The 9,156-nt window shown below is 46.2% G+C and overlaps 1 protein-coding gene across 1 annotated transcript in view; it reads left to right on the forward strand.

Moving 5' to 3' along the window:
* The window catches only part of LOC137632050 (zinc finger protein 239-like), a 264,285-nt gene that overhangs the window by 20,529 nt on the left and 234,600 nt on the right, over positions 1–9,156 (forward strand).

The raw sequence follows: 9,156 nt of genomic DNA on the forward strand, positions 1-9,156 counted from the left end.
AATGTGCTTCGGCCTCATTCCTGCTCCTCTTGTTTTTACAAGGCCCTTGCAAAATGTAGCAAGCTTTCTACATTTTTTGAGGATTCAGAGCCTCCCTTTATTTTGACGACTGGCTAATCAGGGCGTCGTCATTAAATCGCTGTCTGGAGAGCCTCTAATGGACATTAGACCTAACCAAGGAGCTAGGTCTCATAGTGAACGTAGAGAAGTCGTAACTTACAGTACTCCATCCCAGACTATTCTTTATTTGGGAATGGAGATACAGTGTCGGATTTTTCGGGCCTTTTCGTCTCCCACAAGAATGGAACAAGCTCTGTTAAAAGTCCTTCACTTGCAAGAGAAAAACAGTTGCTCTGTAAGAGCTTGAACGAGCCTCGTGGGAACTCTTTCATCGCTGGAGTAGTTTATCTCTCTGGGGAGACTCAACCTTTGCCCTCTCCAATTTCACCTAAACCATTGGCCTAAATCATTTGAAATCCCCAGTCTTTCTGAGATTGTGGGGAATGAAGTTGAAAGAGTGCTGTGCCCCGTTAGAGCTCTTAAATTTTATTTATCCAGAGCTAAACCGCTACGAGGTTGTTCAGAGGCTTTATGGTGCTCCGTTTAAAAAGCCCTCTTTGCCCATGTCTAAGAATGCGTGGTCTTATTTTATTAGACTTTTGATTCGGGAGGCACACTCTCATTTAAGTGAGAAGGATCGTAATTTACTTAAAGTCAAGGCTCATGAAGTTAGAGCGATAGCAACTTCAGTAGCGTTTAAGAAAAATAGATCCATTAAAAATATTATGGACGCGACCTTTTGGAGAGGCAAGTCGGTATTCGCTTCATATTACTTGAAAGATGTCCAGACTCTTTATGAGGACTGCTACACACTGGGACCATTCGTAGCAGCGAGTGCAATAGTGGGTGAAGGCTCTACCACTACATTCCCTTAATCCCAATCTCCAACTCAGTCTAGACATGTCTGACTTGGTGGGACAGCAACATCAGACTTCGAGAAGGTCTTTCTCTTGCGATCAAGAACCCAAACCATGTGTTGTATTCAGATGCATCGGATTTGGGTTAGGGAGCTCCGCTGGACATTCTGGAATGCTCGGGTCTTTGGTCCACGGATCAGAAGGAACTCCATTTAAGGCAAGTAACATCTCTCCTTTGGCGAGATTTGTGCAAGGAAAAATGAATGTCTTGGCGGACTGCCTCAGCAGAAGAGGACAAGTCATCTCCATGGAGTGGACGTTGCACAAGACTGTGTGCGAGAAGCTATGGATGACATGGGGTCAACCCACCATAGATCTTTTTTGCGACTTCACTGACAAAGAGGCTCTCGACTTACTGCTTTCCAGTTCCAGATCCAGAGGCAGCCCACATAGACGCTTTCCTGCTGGACTGGTCTCACCTGGACGTTTATGCCTTTCCACCTTTCAAGATCCTAAACAAGGTGCTGCAGAAGTTCACCTCTCACGAAGGGACCAGGTTGACGTTGGTTGCTCCACTCTGGCCCGCGAGAGAGTGGTTCACAGAGGTACTTCTATGGCTGGTAGACGTTCCAAGAAGTCTGCCGTTGCGGATGGATCTCTTGTGACAGCCTCACGTAAAGAGATTTCATCAAAGCCTCCCCACGCTTCGTCTAACTGCCTTCAGACTATCGAAAGACTCTCTTGAGCTCGAAGGTTTTCGAAGGAGGCAGCTAGAGCGATCGCGAGGGCTAGAAGATCCTCTACCATCAGGATCTATCAGTTGAAATGGGAGGTATTTAGAGACTGGTGCAAGTCCTCCTCTATTTCCTCTTCCAAGTGCCTCTGTAGCGCAGATTGCGGATTTTCTGCTTTATCTGAGAAACGGTCGCTCCCTGTCTGCATCCACCATTAAAGGCTACAGAAGCATGTTAGCTTCTGTTTTCAGGCATAGGGGTTTGGATCTTTCTAATACAAAGATCTCCAAGACCTGCTTAAGTCTTTCGAGACTTCCAAGGAGCGTCATATTTCGACTCCTGCTTGGAACTTGGACGTGGTCCTACAGTTCCTTATGTCAGACAGGTTTGAACCATTAAATTCAGCCTCCCTGAAGGATCTTACCCTCAAGACACTTTTTTTGGTGAGCTTGGCTTCGGCTAAAAGGGTTAGTGAGATACATGCTTTTAGCAAGAACATCGGCTTCTCCACTAATAAAGCAGTATGCGCTCTTCAACTTGGTTTTTTGGCCAAGAATGAACTTCCGTCTCGTCCTTGGCCTAAATCATTTGAAATCCCCAGTCTTTCTGAGATTGTGGGGAATGAAGTTGAAAGAGTGCTGTGCCCCGTTAGAGCTCTTAAATTTTATTTATCCAGAGCTAAACCGCTACGAGGTTGTTCAGAGGCTTTATGGTGCTCCGTTTAAAAAGCCCTCTTTGCCCATGTCTAAGAATGCGTGGTCTTATTTTATTAGACTTTTGATTCGGGAGGCACACTCTCATTTAAGTGAGAAGGATCGTAATTTACTTAAAGTCAAGGCTCATGAAGTTAGAGCGATAGCAACTTCAGTAGCGTTTAAGAAAAATAGATCCATTAAAAATATTATGGACGCGACCTTTTGGAGAGGCAAGTCGGTATTCGCTTCATATTACTTGAAAGATGTCCAGACTCTTTATGAGGACTGCTACACACTGGGACCATTCTTAGCAGCGAGTGCAATAGTGGGTGAAGGCTCTACCACTACATTCCCTTAATCCCAATCTCCAACTCAGTCTAGACATGTCTGACTTGGTGGGACAGCAACATCAGACTTCGAGAAGGTCTTTCTCTTGCGATCAAGAACCCAAACCATGTGTTGTATTCAGATGCATCGGATTTGGGTTAGGGAGCTCCGCTGGACATTCTGGAATGCTCGGGTCTTTGGTCCACGGATCAGAAGGAACTCCATTTAAGGCAAGTAACATCTCTCCTTTGGCGAGATTTGTGCAAGGAAAAATGAATGTCTTGGCGGACTGCCTCAGCAGAAGAGGACAAGTCATCTCCATGGAGTGGACGTTGCACAAGACTGTGTGCGAGAAGCTATGGATGACATGGGGTCAACCCACCATAGATCTTTTTTGCGACTTCACTGACAAAGAGGCTCTCGACTTACTGCTTTCCAGTTCCAGATCCAGAGGCAGCCCACATAGACGCTTTCCTGCTGGACTGGTCTCACCTGGACGTTTATGCCTTTCCACCTTTCAAGATCCTAAACAAGGTGCTGCAGAAGTTCACCTCTCACGAAGGGACCAGGTTGACGTTGGTTGCTCCACTCTGGCCCGCGAGAGAGTGGTTCACAGAGGTACTTCTATGGCTGGTAGACGTTCCAAGAAGTCTGCCGTTGCGGATGGATCTCTTGTGACAGCCTCACGTAAAGAGATTTCATCAAAGCCTCCCCACGCTTCGTCTAACTGCCTTCAGACTATCGAAAGACTCTCTTGAGCTCGAAGGTTTTCGAAGGAGGCAGCTAGAGCGATCGCGAGGGCTAAAAGATCCTCTACCATCAGGATCTATCAGTCGAAATGGGAGGTATTTAGAGACTGGTGCAAGTCCTCCTCTATTTCCTCTTCCAAGTGCCTCTGTAGCGCAGATTGCGGATTTTCTTCTTTATCTGAGAAACGGTCGCTCCCTCTCTGCATCCACCATTAAAGGCTACAGAAGCATGTTAGCTTCTGTTTTCAGGCATAGGGGTTTGGATCTTTCTAATACAAAGATCTCCAAGACCTGCTTAAGTCTTTCGAGACTTCCAAGGAGCGTCATATTTCGACTCCTGCTTGGAACTTGGACGTGGTCCTACAGTTCCTTATGTCAGACAGGTTTGAACCATTAAATTCAGCCTCCCTGAAGGATCTTACCCTCAAGACACTTTTTTTGGTGAGCTTGGCTTCGGCTAAAAGGGTTAGTGAGATACATGCTTTTAGCAAGAACATCGGCTTCTCCACTAATAAAGCAGTATGCGCTCTTCAACTTGGTTTTTTGGCCAAGAATGAACTTCCGTCTCGTCCTTGGCCTAAATCATTTGAAATCCCCAGTCTTTCTGAGATTGTGGGGAATGAAGTTGAAAGAGTGCTGTGCCCCGTTAGAGCTCTTAAATTTTATTTATCCAGAGCTAAACCGCTACGAGGTTGTTCAGAGGCTTTATGGTGCTCCGTTTAAAAAGCCCTCTTTGCCCATGTCTAAGAATGCGTGGTCTTATTTTATTAGACTTTTGATTCGGGAGGCACACTCTCATTTAAGTGAGAAGGATCGTAATTTACTTAAAGTCAAGGCTCATGAAGTTAGAGCGATAGCAACTTCAGTAGCGTTTAAGAAAAATAGATCCATTAAAAATATTATGGACGCGACCTTTTGGAGAGGCAAGTCGGTATTCGCTTCATATTACTTGAAAGATGTCCAGACTCTTTATGAGGACTGCTACACACTGGGACCATTCGTAGCAGCGAGTGCAATAGTGGGTGAAGGCTCTACCACTACATTCCCTTAATCCCAATCTCCAACTCAGTCTAGACATGTCTGACTTGGTGGGACAGCAACATCAGACTTCGAGAAGGTCTTTCTCTTGCGATCAAGAACCCAAACCATGTGTTGTATTCAGATGCATCGGATTTGGGTTAGGGAGCTCCGCTGGACATTCTGGAATGCTAGGGTCTTTGGTCCACGGATCAGAAGGAACTCCATTTAAGGCAAGTAACATCTCTCCTTTGGCGAGATTTGTGCAAGGAAAAATGAATGTCTTGGCAGACTGCCTCAGCAGAAGAGGACAAGTCATCTCCATGGAGTGGACGTTGCACAAGACTGTGTGCGAGAAGCTATGGATGACATGGGGTCAACCCACCATAGATCTTTTTTGCGACTTCACTGACAAAGAGGCTCTCGACTTACTGCTTTCCAGTTCCAGATCCAGAGGCAGCCCACATAGACGCTTTCCTGCTGGACTGGTCTCACCTGGACGTTTATGCCTTTCCACCTTTCAAGATCCTAAACAAGGTGCTGCAGAAGTTCACCTCTCACGAAGGGACCAGGTTGACGTTGGTTGCTCCACTCTGGCCCGCGAGAGAGTGGTTCACAGAGGTACTTCTATGGCTGGTAGACGTTCCAAGAAGTCTGCCGTTGCGGATGGATCTCTTGTGACAGCCTCACGTAAAGAGATTTCATCAAAGCCTCCCCACGCTTCGTCTAACTGCCTTCAGACTATCGAAAGACTCTCTTGAGCTCGAAGGTTTTCGAAGGAGGCAGCTAGAGCGATCGCGAGGGCTAAAAGATCCTCTACCATCAGGATCTATCAGTCGAAATGGGAGGTATTTAGAGACTGGTGCAAGTCCTCCTCTATTTCCTCTTCCAAGTGCCTCTGTAGCGCAGATTGCGGATTTTCTGCTTTATCTGAGAAACGGTCGCTCCCTCTCTGCATCCACCATTAAAGGCTACAGAAGCATGTTAGCTTCTGTTTTCAGGCATAGGGGTTTGGATCTTTCTAATACAAAGATCTCCAAGACCTGCTTAAGTCTTTCGAGACTTCCAAGGAGCGTCATATTTCGACTCCTGCTTGGAAGTTGGACGTGGTCCTACAGTTCCTTATGTCAGACAGGTTTGAACCATTAAATTCAGCCTCCCTGAAGGATCTTACCCTCAAGACACTTTTTTTGGTGAGCTTGGCTTCGGCTAAAAGGGTTAGTGAGATACATGCTTTTAGCAAGAACATCGGCTTCTCCACTAATAAAGCAGTATGCGCTCTTCAACTTGGTTTTTTGGCCAAGAATGAACTTCCGTCTCGTCCTTGGCCTAAATCATTTGAAATCCCCAGTCTTTCTGAGATTGTGGGGAATGAAGTTGAAAGAGTGCTGTGCCCCGTTAGAGCTCTTAAATTTTATTTATCCAGAGCTAAACCGCTACGAGGTTGTTCAGAGGCTTTATGGTGCTCCGTTTAAAAAGCCCTCTTTGCCCATGTCTAAGAATGCGTGGTCTTATTTTATTAGACTTTTGATTCGGGAGGCACACTCTCATTTAAGTGAGAAGGATCGTAATTTACTTAAAGTCAAGGCTCATGAAGTTAGAGCGATAGCAACTTCAGTAGCGTTTAAGAAAAATAGATCCATTAAAAATATTATGGACGCGACCTTTTGGAGAGGCAAGTCGGTATTCGCTTCATATTACTTGAAAGATGTCCAGACTCTTTATGAGGACTGCTACACACTGGGACCATTCGTAGCAGCGAGTGCAATAGTGGGTGAAGGCTCTACCACTACATTCCCTTAATCCCAATCTCCAACTCAGTCTAGACATGTCTGACTTGGTGGGACAGCAACATCAGACTTCGAGAAGGTCTTTCTCTTGCGATCAAGAACCCAAACCATGTGTTGTATTCAGATGCATCGGATTTGGGTTAGGGAGCTCCGCTGGACATTCTGGAATGCTCGGGTCTTTGGTCCACGGATCAGAAGGAACTCCATTTAAGGCAAGTAACATCTCTCCTTTGGCGAGATTTGTGCAAGGAAAAATGAATGTCTTGGCGGACTGCCTCAGCAGAAGAGGACAAGTCATCTCCATGGAGTGGACGTTGCACAAGACTGTGTGCGAGAAGCTATGGATGACATGGGGTCAACCCACCATAGATCTTTTTTGCGACTTCACTGACAAAGAGGCTCTCGACTTACTGCTTTCCAGTTCCAGATCCAGAGGCAGTCCACATAGACGCTTTCCTGCTGGACTGGTCTCACCTGGACGTTTATGCCTTTCCACCTTTCAAGATCCTAAACAAGGTGCTGCAGAAGTTCACCTCTCACGAAGGGACCAGGTTGACGTTGGTTGCTCCACTCTGGCCCGCGAGAGAGTGGTTCACAGAGGTACTTCTATGGCTGGTAGACGTTCCAAGAAGTCTGCCGTTGCGGATGGATCTCTTGTGACAGCCTCACGTAAAGAGATTTCATCAAAGCCTCCCCACGCTTCGTCTAACTGCCTTCAGACTATCGAAAGACTCTCTTGAGCTCGAAGGTTTTCGAAGGAGGCAGCTAGAGCGATCGCGAGGGCTAGAAGATCCTCTACCATCAGGATCTATCAGTCAAAATGGGAGGTATTTAGAGACTGGTGCAAGTCCTCCTCTATTTCCTCTTCCAAGTGCCTCTGTAGCGCAGATTGCGGATTTTCTTCTTTATCTGAGAAACGGTCGCTCCCTCTCTGCATCCACCATTAAAGGCTACAGAAGCATGTTAGCTTCTGTTTTCAGGCATAGGGGTTTGGATCTTTCTAATACAAAGATCTCCAAGACCTGCTTAAGTCTTTCGAGACTTCCAAGGAGCGTCATATTTCGACTCCTGCTTGGAACTTGGACGTGGTCCTACAGTTCCTTATGTCAGACAGGTTTGAACCATTAAATTCAGCCTCCCTGAAGGATCTTACCCTCAAGACACTTTTTTTGGTGAGCTTGGCTTCGGCTAAAAGGGTTAGTGAGATACATGCTTTTAGCAAGAACATCGGCTTCTCCACTAATAAAGCAGTATGCGCTCTTCAACTTGGTTTTTTGGCCAAGAATGAACTTCCGTCTCGTCCTTGGCCTAAATCATTTGAAATCCCCAGTCTTTCTGAGATTGTGGGGAATGAAGTTGAAAGAGTGCTGTGCCCCGTTAGAGCTCTTAAATTTTATTTATCCAGAGCTAAACCGCTACGAGGTTGTTCAGAGGCTTTATGGTGCTCCGTTTAAAAAGCCCTCTTTGCCATGTCTAAGAATGCGTGGTCTTATTTTATTAGACTTTTGATTCGGGAGGCACCACTCTCATTTAAGTGAGAAGGATCGTAATTTACTTAAAGTCAAGGCTCATGAAGTTAGAGCGATAGCAACTTCAGTAGCGTTTAAGAAAAATAGATCCATTAAAAATATTATGGACGCGACCTTTTGGAGAGGCAAGTCGGTATTCGCTTCATATTACTTGAAAGATGTCCAGACTCTTTATGAGGACTGCTACACACTGGGACCATTCGTAGCAGCGAGTGCAATAGTGGGTGAAGGCTCTACCACTACATTCCCTTAATCCCAATCTCCAACTCAGTCTAGACATGTCTGACTTGGTGGGACAGCAACATCAGACTTCGAGAAGGTCTTTCTCTTGCGATCAAGAACCCCAAACCATGTGTTGTATTCAGATGCATCGGATTTTGGGTTAGGGAGCTCCGCTGGACATTCTGGAATGCTAGGGTCTTTGGTCCACGGATCAGAGGAAACTCCATTTAAGGCAAAGTAACATCTCTCCTTTGGCGAGATTTGTGCAAGGAAAAATGAATGTCTTGGCGGGACTGCCTCAGCAGAAGAGGACAAGTCATCTCCATGGAGTGGACGTATGCACAAGACTGTGTGCGAGAAGCTATGGATGACATGGGGTCAACCACCATAGATCTTTTTTGCGACTTCACTGACAAAGAGGCTCTCGACTTACTGCTTTCCAGTTCCAGATCCAGAGGCAGCCCACATAGACGCTTTCCTGCTGGACTGGTCTCACCTGGACGTTTATGCCTTTCCACCTTTCAAGATCCTAAACAAGGTGCTGCAGAAGTTCACCTCTCACGAAGGGACCAGGTTGGACGTTGGTTGCTCCACTCTGGCCCGCGAGAGAGTGGTTCACAGAGGTACTTCTATGGCTGGTAGACGTTCCAAGAAGTCTGCCGTTGCGGAGACACACAATGGAAAATCTCTTGTGACAGCCTCACGTAAAGAGATTTCATCAAAGCCTCTCCCCACGCTTCGTCTAACTGCCTTCAGACTATCGAAAGACTCTCTTGAGCTCGAAGGTTTTCGAAGGAGGCAGCTAGAGCGATCGCGAGGGCTAGAAGATCCTCTACCATCAGGATCTATCAGTCGAAATGGGAGGGTATTTAGAGACTGGTGCAAGTCCTCCTCTATTTCCTCTTCCAAGTGCCTCTGTAGCGCAGATTGCGGATTTTCTGCTTTATCTGAGAAACGGTCGCTCCCTCTCTGCATCCACCATTAAAGGCTACAGAAGCATGTTAGCTTTCGTTTTCAGGCATAGGGGTTTGGATCTTTCTAATACAAAGATCTCCAAGACCTGCTTAAGTCTTTCGAGACTTCCAAGGAGCGTCATATTTCGACTCCTGCTTGGAACTTGGACGTGGTCCTACAGTTCCTTATGTCAGACAGGTTTGAACCATTAAATTCAGCCGC

The sequence above is a fragment of the Palaemon carinicauda genome, chromosome 40, assembly GCF_036898095.1.
Source record: "Palaemon carinicauda isolate YSFRI2023 chromosome 40, ASM3689809v2, whole genome shotgun sequence".
In the NCBI taxonomy this organism is placed as follows: domain Eukaryota; kingdom Metazoa; phylum Arthropoda; class Malacostraca; order Decapoda; family Palaemonidae; genus Palaemon; species Palaemon carinicauda.